The sequence below is a fragment of the Triticum aestivum genome, chromosome 5B (genome assembly GCF_018294505.1).
Source record: "Triticum aestivum cultivar Chinese Spring chromosome 5B, IWGSC CS RefSeq v2.1, whole genome shotgun sequence".
Lineage (NCBI taxonomy): Eukaryota > Viridiplantae > Streptophyta > Magnoliopsida > Poales > Poaceae > Triticum > Triticum aestivum.
Genome location: NC_057807.1, coordinates 509618408 through 509629597, shown reverse-complemented (window position 1 = coordinate 509629597; position 11190 = coordinate 509618408). Strand labels below are relative to the sequence as shown.

The 11190-nt window shown below is 44.3% G+C and overlaps 1 long non-coding RNA gene across 8 annotated transcripts; it reads right to left on the bottom strand.

Annotated features, from left to right (window-relative positions):
- Positions 1 to 2905: 2905 nt before the first annotated feature.
- LOC123112823 (uncharacterized) lies at positions 2906 to 9591 on the bottom strand. 8 transcript variants are annotated; one of them, XR_006455729.1, is made up of 11 exons: positions 8733 to 9591; positions 8056 to 8245; positions 7879 to 7970; positions 7298 to 7773; positions 6359 to 6461; positions 5797 to 5863; positions 5345 to 5434; positions 5161 to 5252; positions 4857 to 4959; positions 3888 to 3975; positions 2906 to 3157 (listed from the first exon to the last, which is right to left on the bottom strand). It is a non-coding gene; the product is annotated as an uncharacterized lncRNA (long non-coding RNA). The 8 variants fall into 8 exon arrangements; XR_006455730.1 differs by having other exon boundaries at positions 5345 to 5421; XR_006455725.1 differs by having other exon boundaries at positions 5797 to 5968; positions 6388 to 6461.
- Positions 9592 to 11190: the final 1599 nt, after the last annotated feature.

Here is an 11190-nt window from a genome sequence, read left to right as displayed (position 1 = left end):
AACACCAAACCCACCCTTACCCCCGACCCCCGACACGCTGACACCACACCCCGACCCCGACCCCGACAACCCGACACCCTGACACCCCGATCGACCCCGGACATGATGATGATACAATAACATCATATATATTTGTGTTGATCAGGTGTATTTTTATTATGTTCATGATGACGATACACTTAAATTATATACATATTATTATGTTCATGTCAGGTATCCAATTTTTTTATGTTGTACTAATTTCATTTACTTTTTGTCATTGCAGGTGTTGACAGGATGGTGGGCAAGGGTCCAGAGTGCCCCAGGCCTCCTGCGAGCGCTATTGGGAGGGGTGGTTCCATTATTCCATCCCAGCCCCTCCGAAGAGCGCTGCTAGACAGTATGTAGACAACTGCGGCGGACGCTTCTTCTGCGGCTGGGAGAGGTCGGGGGAGGACGAAGAAGGCTGGTAGAGGTGGACGTGGCAGCGGGAGAGGTAGGAAGGCTGCTACGCCTTCCTCGCCGCCATCCTCAGCTGATTCATCTGACCACAAGACTGTTCCGTCTGACGTGGACCCGTCTCGGACTCCGGTCCATGAGCCTTCGGTCGCTGATCCTTCGCCCACCAGACTCGGGTCGCGGATCCTTCGCTCCACGTGAGTCCGGTCCCAGAGTCTTCGTCCCAAAAGACTCCGGTCACGGGGTCTTCGTCCCAGAAGGCTCTGATCCCGCAGTCTTCTTCCCACGAGACTCCGGAGGCTAGTGGCCCGGAGGATGGTAGCGAGGACACCTTTTCAGATGATAGCTCCAGCGACGACGAGCTGGTGAGAAGGGCAAGAAGGTCTACAAGCGTGGCTGTACAAAGCTCCCGCCCGTGCCAACGACCCCCGACCAGAGGTGGTTGATTGCGCCTAAGGGTTGAAGTAAGTGCATTTACTATTTTTTAACTTTTGCCTTCATGTTCCTTCAAATTAATATCTAATGTGTTGGCCTTGTCATACTGCAGGGGTTGGGTATACCCCCGTGACCGTGGTGTCCGTAGGCCCAACTAGGTCCTTGGCACGCTTTGTCGGTAGCACTTCCTTGGGTGGGTCATGATGCCCGGTGAGGGTCAGGTTCCACAGCTAGCACTGAGCTGGGAGTTGTACTCTGTTGCCCCGGCCCCTCCGGGGGAGATGGTCGTCAGTGTCGCGCGCGAGACGGTGGTCGACATTGTGTTCCGTCCGTTTTGGGTAATTTCTCCTTTACAGAATTAAAAATGAACACTACCTAGCTAGTGATTGTACTAATCATTGCTGTCTTCTTTGATTGCAGACCTTCTACAGGGTTTCAGAGGTAGAATAGGAGGCTGCGGCTATGGTTTTTGAAGCCGAGTGCAAGCGCCTACTTAGAACTTACGGCACGAGGCTCGGGTGCGGGCCGTTCGAGACTACTACACCTTGAAGGGTATTAGGAGGGCCAAGAAGAAGTGTTGCGGCAAGTTTCTGAGTAGGGACAAGTACTTGGCGGTAATTATACCTATTCTTAAGGCCTTGAACTTAGTTTTCTTGATTTGATTCATAGCGCTGAAATTTCTCTTGACTCACTTAGGTTCCCCCGAGATGGTGTGTGGATAAGATGGACTATTGGGAGGCTTTGGTGGATGCTGGTGCTCTCCACAATGGCTAGTCGAACACCAAAGGGCCAAGGATAAGCGCGACCAAATGGAAGGTGTGCCACACCATCAAGGGAGCTCCAACCTGTTTGAGTACGGGGATAACTGGGTATGTGGTTTGCTACATGATTCATGCAATTTCATTCTTCCTGGTAGCATTTATCCTTTCCAAAATGACTTAATATGCTTAGTTAGTTAAAAAAGGCATAACTACCTTGGATAGTTCACTCATGACATATTTAGCTCTAAAATGACATAATAACCTTTAGATAGCTCTATAAAATGACTTAATATGTTTTAGTTAGTTAAAAAATGGCATAACTACCTTCAATAGCTCAATAACGACCTAAACTAATCTTAGCTAGTTCATTCATGACATAATTAGCTCTAAAATGACACAATAACCTTAGACAGCTCTATAGAATGCCTAAATATGTTATAGTTAGCTAAAAAATAGCATAACTACCTTGGATAGCTCAATAATGACATAATTAGCATACTTTTGTCAAAAATGGCATAATTATCTTGGTTACCTCGAAAATGACCTAAACTTAGCTTATTTTCCTCAAAAATGACATAATAACCTTTCTTAGCTCCAAAATGACCTATTTACATGGCAACTAGATCGGTAACGTGCCTTGGCGCGAGGATGCCGGCCCCTACGTTGCGGTCATGTAGGTAATAGTAATAATCCAGGTTTAGCTTATTTATTCAAACACAATATAACAATATAAAAAAAAGAAGAAACATTCACATATGATAGAAGGAAAACATTTGTAGTGCAACATCACCATGAGATTACCATAAGGCAGAATCGAGTTTAGCGCGTTCATGAGATAGCAAGAGCCTGAATGTTAATCTACAAATTCTAAAACCATACATCATCGACAACATAATATAATTAAAATAGTTTTTTTTAACATGTAGGCCATTTCATTATTTATAGGAGATAAACAAAACATATAGTATCAGATCAAAACATTCAGTCCCATGACAAAATAAAGGTGATTAATTAACATGCCATAACAAGTCCTGGAAACATCCTCTTACAGAAATGTAGGGAAAGGCTGCGTACTATAGACCCAAAGTGGTCGGACCCTTCCCCGACCCTGCGCAAGCGGGAGCTACATGCACCGGGCTGCCCTTAATTAACATGCCATAACTGAGATTCTCCAAATCCCATGTCTCAGTCATGAAATAAATTCTTCATCAGATTTGAAGTACCACAATGGGAAAATAATCACTGTCAATGCAAGGTATTACATGCCTTTGTTTTGCTTCATATGAACTGAATTTCTCTATTAAATACTCACAGTTCATATCAATGTCCAACCTTGAAAGTAAAAGGTTTCAGTTCTCATCAAAACCACTCCATTAGTAATTCAATACATCAGTTCTGTCTTCACTTTGTCATACTAACAAAGTAATAAAACCCTTATACATATGTAAGGATAACTGCCAACAATCAGGACTGCAAGCCACATGGCAGGCTGGCTGGAGACCCCATCTGGTTCCGGCGGCAACCTGCAAGTCAAGAAAAACGGGAGGAGCAGAAAAAGGTGAACCTCCAGCAGCGGCGTGAGGAGCAAGGTGCGCCCCTCCCAAAAATTTCACGATTTGCTTAGGTCTGGATAAGATTTTAGAACATAGATGCAATCCGACAGGGAGGCCACAAGAAACTATCTATATCTACCCTCGCAAAAATCTATTATAAGCTCCAGTGCACTTAGAATTGAGGATCTTTCTTAAAATTACATAGCAACTGACAAACATACAATATCGCATGAAAATCTGATTCCCCAGTTCATCAATTTAAACAAACATGTGGACTGGTAATCAAACAGTTCCTAGAATCAGAATAATTTGTTGTCAAGACATCAAAAGTAACTACCAGTTTCCAAAACCCCACTATATGTTAGTAAACATATGGTTGCCACATAAGAGTATTTTCTGCACAAGGAAAAAATATATTTATGATTGCTTCGTTATGACCACGTCAATATAGGTTATACAACACATACATCAAGTACTCACCCCAATGGGGAACTCACAAACTATTTCCCATAAAAGGTAAGTATGGGTAAAAAACAAAACAATTAATGGTTGCTTCAATTGCTCAATTATTTAAAAGAAAACAGAAGACGCGCAAAGCTTTGGAGCACTTGAACGAGGTTGAAACTTTTAAGCCTCATGTTCCCAAGAATTTTTTGTAACCATGAAGAAACTAAACAATATATCAGCTAAAGAGCAATACCTGCACTGGCCAATGATGACATGGTTTCCTTCCTTGACCTGGAAGCAAGGAGATCAGCAGCCTTGTGGCACGAGGGTGTGACATTTTGCTGAAGCAAGTAGTACTAAGTTAGTAGGAATCTACGTATAGCGTATGAATTCAAACATGATAACAAAATAAAGTGAAGAAGAAACACTCATTTGTGATAGAAGGCATAAGATTATAAGGCAACATCAAGTTCAACATAGGTTTATAATACATGCATTTAGATTTAACTATACAAAGGACATGAAGCATCGTCCCACCCTACAGAAATTAATAACACATTTTGTCCTTGGAATGGTTACATGAGCCAGGCATTAAACGATAAAGCACATGGACATGAAAATAATCTTAGAGACAAACATTGGATACAACTAATTTTTGATCCTATGTTCTGCTAGAATCAAACGAATCTTTTTCTTTCCTTTAGTAATGTTAACACTGACATGAATGCAGATGGACACTTTTTTTACCATGAATAGAAAAGAACATTAGTTGCACCTTCATTTATTCACATGCAGAACAATACATTAAAATCAGAAGAAAAAAAACATTCATCCTGCCAAAACCAGAAGCCAATATTTGGTTATGTAATACTGCATTAAGCAACACTAAAGATTAAATAAAAAGAAAATATTCAAAGACAAATTATATCAGGAGGGTCCAATCCAAACTTAGTAATTTTATGTGTTAATATTTCCCAAGAATGCTGAAGGTTCAAAGGGAAAACAGCATAAACAATAAACAGAGCTCGCTAAGCACTAATTATGGTGTACACAAAATACTAATAAATGGTATCAATGTAGATTAGTTAGGAACCCATGAAGGGACTACAAACAACAGAACACACATCAGCAGGTTAAGGCATTAAGCAAAGGCAATATGAGTATTCAGAGAAGAGGGAGACCTAGCACAAAATAATCAGAGAGGGAAACAATAACTACATACATGGGATGGAGGGAGAGAGCACAAATCATCTCAACTTTGGTGGCATCAGATCGAGAGTACACAACATCCTTTGTTCTCCCCCTATCTATCTCCCATTCTGCATCTACTCAATAACAAAAAAGGTGACACATAAGCCAATCAACATATTAGGAGAGGATGGTCTTGGAGGAAAGGTTAAAATTAGATACATCATATTACATACCCTTTTCTGATGAATACTGATAACAAGATCTCATCACAACTACATTTTGTTATGCCCCAAATATTGCTACATATTACATAATATGTAAGGTCCGTGGGTTACCTCTTGTTTTAGTCCTCTCACAGAGACACGTTAACTGCACACAACTTTAATCATTGGCATTCTGACACGGTGGCGTTTCCGGCGGCATCTACCTGAACAGTCGAGCCAACCAGTGTGTCAATAACAACATCATCAACAAAATTTAGAAGCAATGCCATTTGCTACTCGGTGTATACATACACACCTTCGCCATCAATGATGCACATCAGGTCATTGATCCTCTCCCCTTCCATAATGTGTCACCATCAACATATTGTGGTACTGTGGAAGCAACCTCCAAAACAGAGAGCATGTCAAGAATAGTGGTAAAAGTTTTTCCATAATGTTAAATCTGGGTTTGCCAAGAATGATCCAACAAATGAAATAGGAAGCACCCGAATTTATCCAACAAAAGCATAGGACAGTACATTCTAAACAATAATGACAGAAAGCTTTAATCCATTGGCATCATATGGTATTAACAAAATAAGCAATATCAAACCGTAAGCAAAGGAAGATATTAAAGCATTCGGGTACTAATCAAGCCTTGCGACTGGCACTACTAAAACAAGGCATACAATAAATGCAGATATGACGTGCTGATCCAAACTAAGACATATGTGCAATTGAATCATGCATAGTGCTATTGATCCATACATGGCGTAGGTGGACTGCAGCTGACCACTGCAACACCATGCTGACAACCCGCATAGCCGCACGATACCTGCGAGCACCATTCCTTGTGCCACTGTCAAACACTATCGTACTCATATCCATACCGTAGAGCCGTCTCTATTTAAATCATTGCCATTAAGTTTCAGCAAGAATCCTAATATGAGAGACAGAGGGCAACAGTCAAATATCTCTTAATCGTCTCTTTATTTGGCAACACATTAGGCCTTGATGTAGGAATTGCAAAAAGGGTTTCAGAAGCAATAGTTGTTGTGTAACAAAAAGTACATTGCCTACATTTAAAATTCCAATGTAGAACTGGAAATGTTGATACCAAATCAAGGTCAGTGTTTGCTAGAGTAACTAAAGAAAATAATTAACATTTTCGTCAGTTTTAAAAGCTCGCGCAAACATGGATATGGATTACAACCATACTTCAGCCATGTATCCAGTAATTTGTTGTTTGCTCTCATACAATTAAGAGAATGCTCACTGCTTATAGGTATACATGTAAGATACATACATCTGTGTTCCACTGAACTTATACCTCTAAAAGCAAATTAAGAGAAATCCCACCTCAAAGTTACTGGGTGATTGGACAACCGAGAATCCTGAATTGCTAGCCATCGAACTTATTGTATATTCCAAAGCTGCAAACAAAGGATAACAGTGAATAGACCAACCAAGCATTACATATACTGTAAGTAAAGAAATTTGATCAAGTCATGCAAGTTCTATTACTCTCGGAATTCAAGCTGAGAGAAGAAAAAATCATTGGCATATAGAATCATAATTTCATCCAAAACAGAAGAAAAACCAAATATTCAAGACCCCGTATAAAACAACATGCAGACTTGCTAAATATTGTACTGAATCACATGTTGAATGTGTGATTACCGATACAGTAGACCGGTGATAATGCACCACCAATTCCAAACCATCAGTAGTTCAATACACTTCTATCTAGAATTGTCTCTGTGCTTTGCATATATAAAATTATAGCTACTGGCATCTGCATATCTGTATACTTCTTTCTTTTGTACGGTGTACCAGCTCTTTCTTCTTAATCCAAGTGACACTAAACATTAATACATGCACAGTATCGAACCAAATTAAAGAAAATTAGGGGGTAAATCAGCTAGCTGATACAATAATCAAACCGCTGGCATAACACGAGGCCTCAAAATCATATGGAACATGTAGGATTCATGTGTAAACCCCAAAAGGAACTGGCTGGCTAATCTAGCTCTTCCACTTAATAAACCCAAGAAAGTCTGAGGCCTACATCATAATTTTATTTCATAAACATACAAGGGTCATCCTTATATAGTAGTTGCTTCTACTGAATCCCTATCTATCAAGCGCCTCCTCTCGTAAATAAATGTGGCAGGGCTCTCTAATCAATCAAGCAATTGGAAGAACATGATGCACCAAACAGAAATGCTTTTTAGGGTAAGTAAAATAAATTAGTGGGTAAACCAGCTACCTGAACACCCAAGATGTCCTCTGCGTACACGTGAGGTAGCAATCCACGACAAGCATAGTACCCGCAAAACAAAGTAGGCAGCACATAAACAACACAGTGTCAATCAGGTGAAGAGGAAGCACATAAAAGTCAAAGAAGAAAGAGAAGAAAATGAAAGTGAAAGGCAAAAACCCAAGAAATAAACGCCTAGCAAGCAGCAAAAATAGCCCAAGAAACATCCAAATAGCCCAAGAAACATCCAAATAGCCCAAGAAACATCCAAAGGAATGATAGAGGCAAGAAGAAGAAACCAAAAGAGGAATAGGAGATGCAAAAGGATCCAAACGCAAAAAGATTCGGGGGAGATATGTTTGGCAACTTTAGAACACTCCTCGGATAATATGCTACCCCGTTGCATCTCCTATGCTAGCCCTTTCTTTAGAACACTCCACTATTATTTGAGGATAATATACTATCCCCCTCACAAGGAACAAATGCTACAAAAACGAAAGCCAATCCAAACAGTTTCATCAGTCCATCTTTCAGCTATGAAATCAAGAACAATTACGCTTGCAGGTTCAGCTGCTGCTCCGCACCCTTACCAGCAGAATATGGTGGTCAGGGAGCGGTCACAGATGAGGACCCGGCTGCCATGACTTCCCCTCTTCTTGTGGACGATTGCCGCCTGGACCAGCTGCAATATGGCGAACATAATCTGTCAATTCATACACACAGATGAGAGAGAGAGAGGAGGAGGAGGAGGAGGGAGAGGGACGCACTGCAGAATAGTCCAAGGCTTCGTCTGCTTCTGGTGCTGCGACCTAGTCCAAGGCTTGCCGCTGCAGAGGAGGAGGCAGCCGTCGAGCGCACTGCAGAATATAGCACGGACAACACCAACTACGACATCTTGAGGCGGTGGAGTTTAGGAGAAATCCCCGCATCTGATCCAAAACTTGATAAATAATGTTCCTGCAAATATACAGACCGCGCAGCATTGGTTTCTTATGCATTGACAAACTAAGCATATAATTAAACATACAATGGTTTGTACTTTGAAAACAGTAGCACACAACTGAACATTTTGGGCAAGTGTACAAAAGGCTTGCATAAAATTCTCAAATTAACAGTAATAACTACAAAGGAAAGGAATTCACAAATAGCATTGACTTGTGAACATGAATGTCTAACAGAACAATCATAACCAAAATCTGTGCATCTACCCCAGTAAGAAGATATACTATAGAATCTAAGAACCAAAAATGAAGTGTATCCGCCCATGTGGTGGAATGGCCATGTCTGTCTAGTCACCATGGATGATCCCAAACTATGAAAGCACCCTGCATACTTCGTTCAATAAAGCTGGTTCGCTTTAAACCACAATCGTATATTCCCAATATCCACAGTCGCTAAATTTGCGATGGAAAACAGAGCTGGATGGTGGGCGGGGGTACGCTACCTCAGCGATGATGGAGAGGACGATGATGTTGCGGAAGGTGCGACAGGAGAACTGGGCCCGGCGGCGCATCCGCGCGTGCACGACGACCTCCTCCTTGGACAGGTAGTGCAGGCGCTTGTCGTAGTTCTCGCGGCCACCGAAGAGCCCGCCTCACATCCTCCCCAACATCACTCCTCCCTCCTTCTTCTTCTCCCCTCCTCCTTGCCCTTGCCCTTGGCCTCCACCGATCTGGAGAGGCGACCTCCGACGAGGCTTGTGGCGCCCCCATCCTCCCCGGTGCGGTTGACCCGCGGCGCCCACGCCTCCGGCAACCGCGGCACGGATCCACGGAGATGACCTAGGTTTAGGTGGAGGGCGCCACGGCGGAGGCGTGGCTACACCACGAGCAGGCGCAGCGGGTGCGCAGGCGAGCGGCGGCGGCGGGGCAGGGAGGGGGCGCGGAAGGGAGAGAGAGAGGCGGGCGCGGGAGGGAGAGAGGGAGGCGAGCGGGCTGGAGGGGGAGGGTAATGAGCCCTGAGTGCTCTATAGGATACTTGTCGGGGAGCTCCTGGTCGTCGGGCTGCGCGGCGGCCACCGCGGTCCCCTCCTGCCGGCGGCGGAGGTGGTGCACGACCCAGGGCCGGGGCGGGGTGTTCGGGTTTGGGCGGCACCAGATCGAAGGGGCGAAAGGAGGACGCCGGGCGAAGGTGGGGAAGGAGGAGAGGGAGGCGCTGGTGGGAAGGAGGAGGTGGTGCGAGCGGGAGAGGAGCCGGCCGGAGGGGTGGAAAGAGTAGGCCGGGCGGCAGCGGGGAAGGAGGAAAGGAGGCGCGTGGGAGGGGAGGGGAGAGGAGGCGCGCGCGTGGGGAACCGGCTAGGGTTTTTTCCCACGGGAGTCGCCCCTTTTATACCACCCCTCTGCGAAATGACCAAAATGCCCCGGTGGGGGCACGGTAATTACGCGCGGTGGCACGAACGAGGTGAAACTGTTCATTGCAACAGTAAATATTTTTTATCCGACGGACGAGGTCGCTCCCAGGGTCGATCCGACGGCCCAGATTCCATCAAGCGCGCAGATCCAACGGCCAGGAACGCCAAGCGGCTGAGGAGGCTGGAGGATGACTGGCATTCTTGTTTCTCGATATCATTCTTCATGCTAGCTTGAGCCCTTAACTAATATTTTGTTCCTCTCTCTCAGGCGCACCACAACAAGAAGCCTGTGCCAAGTCTGTTCGACCTCTATGGCATGACCCATATGGCCCCGTACAAGAAGGCCAAGCCATTCATGGAGTCTGACCTAGATCATCATATCCAGAGAGCTTCACCAACATCTCCTCCCACCACAAGCTTGTGAAGTACAGAGACGAGGGGAAGGCGAGGAAAGGGGAGACTTTAACCCGAGCCAGGATCCTTTTGATACAGAGCTGGTGATGATATCTGGTGGCGGGAGGTCCCATGGCTCTCAAGCCATTGGTGATGGACTGATATGTTGTCCTAAGACTCTCCCGTAGATCAAGAAGCACATGAGTAGCTCTGATCCTGAGATAACGCCTCGTGCACGGTCTACGGAACTCGCCATCACGGTTAGTTATACGGAATCTCTCACCTTTCCTTCATTACATTGTGTGTGCGTCCGTCGGTGTTTACAATGCTAACGATGAGTGTTGTGTTGCAGGCAGCAGTTGAGAAAGAGAGATTGAAGACCCAGGCGCTTTTGGAGGAGGCAAAAAGGGAGGTGGCGGAGAGGGAGAGGGAGAGGGAGGAGAGGACGCCTAAGCTGTTGGAGGAGGAGAGGAACCGGAACGAGGCGTCTCACCGGGCCCTATACGAGCTCATCATGGTACGTTTCTCGTGCATATTAGCCCAATCATGCACGTAATGTTCGCATTACTAACTAATATGACTGACTCGCGAGAACCAAGTGTGCAGACCATGTGTGAGAAAAACGATCGGGCCCCTCCGTCGATGCCCCAGATTGATCCGGCGACCATGGTGAGTTTGATTTGAATGGTCCTTACTTACTACTATTAACATTTCAATTTGCATCATGCTAACGAGACATTATTGGAAATGATCTTTGGTTCAGCTTTGCTCCCAACAAGCATCGACCAATCCTTCCGCGTCTGCCAATGCTGGAACCCCGACCGGTCCTTCACCTCCGTCTGCCACTGGCGCAACCCCGACCATTCCTACACCTCCGTGATAACAGTATGTTTCTTCTTATTTAGCCTGTTTAGTCCATTTATGACATAATTTAGCCTATTTAGTCCACAAATGACATAATAAGATGAAGAAAATCAAGGAAGAGGAAGGAAAGAAGGAATAGGAAGAAAAGAAGAAGAAGAAGAAGAAGTTCTTCTTCTTCTTCTTCTTCTTTTCTTCTTACTTGTTTTTATTCGTAAATGGCATCATAACCTTGCTAACCTCATAAATGTCATATACTTAGCTTGTTGTCCTCTAAAATGACACAATAAGCTTAGTT